This window comes from Berghia stephanieae, chromosome 13, assembly GCF_034508935.2.
Source record: "Berghia stephanieae isolate SIO BIC M18660-M18661 chromosome 13, UCSD_Bste_1.3, whole genome shotgun sequence".
Classification (NCBI taxonomy): Eukaryota; Metazoa; Mollusca; class Gastropoda; order Nudibranchia; family Aeolidiidae; genus Berghia; species Berghia stephanieae.
Genome location: NC_088372.1, coordinates 19,497,209 through 19,498,390, shown reverse-complemented (window position 1 = coordinate 19,498,390; position 1,182 = coordinate 19,497,209).

Here is a 1,182-nt window from a genome sequence, read left to right as displayed (position 1 = left end):
AAATGCTGTGGAGTGGGTTCGGTGTTGGAGCAACAAGCTATGATGATGATGATGATGATGTGTGTGTGTTTGTGTGTGTGTGTTGTGTGTGTGTGTGTGTGTGTGTGTGCAGTAACTTATAAAGTGAACATCAGAAGGATGGTTTAGCAGACATAATACATATTATATTTCACAACACTGTTCGACTTTAAGGCAATCAACAAAAAGCTGGTTGGCGCAATCCTTTGGTATTTTACAAACTTGCACACAATCACACGCACTCCGCATACACATCGTGTATACATATACACGTTATAGTGTACCTCTACGCAAAACAAACACACATTCATACACACACCCATTACTACACACATAAACACACACACACACATACACAGACACACACGCGCGCGCGTCGATATTCAAAATAATTAAAGACGAAAGAAAGGAAAATGGAACAATTATGAAAACAAAACAAAACAGGATAACAGCAGCCGTAATTATAATAATTATTTAACTGTTTAGATAACAGCTACACCTGTACAATCCCAGTCATTCATTGTTCAGATCAACAGATAGCAGTACGTGTCAATGTCTAATAGGGATATGACGCTCTATGTGGTGTATAAACAATGTTTTTAAAAGTATAAAAGTTTGTAGTTTTTTGTTTTGTAGCACATGATTGTGTGTGTCTCTGTGTGTGTGTGTGTGTGTGTGTCGGGGGGTGTCTCTGTGTGTGTTTGTGTTTGTGTCTGTATGCGATTGGGTCTTTAAAAGGCCCTCGCAACACTTGTGCGAGTCATCACTAACATTATCAGCAGTGTCATCATCTTCATCATCATCATCATCATCATCATCATCATCATCATCATCATCATCATCATCATCATCATCATCATCATCACCATCATCATCATCATCATCCTCATCATCATCATCATCATCATCATTAACATCACCACCATCATCATCCTCATCATCATCACCATCACCATCATCATCATCATCATCATCATCATCATCATCATCATCATCATCATCATCATCATCATCATCATCATCATCATCATCATCATCATCATTATCATCATTATCATCATCATCATCATCATCACCATCACCACCACCATCATCATCATCATCATCATCACCATCACCATCATCATCATCATCATCATCATCATCATCATCATCATCATCATC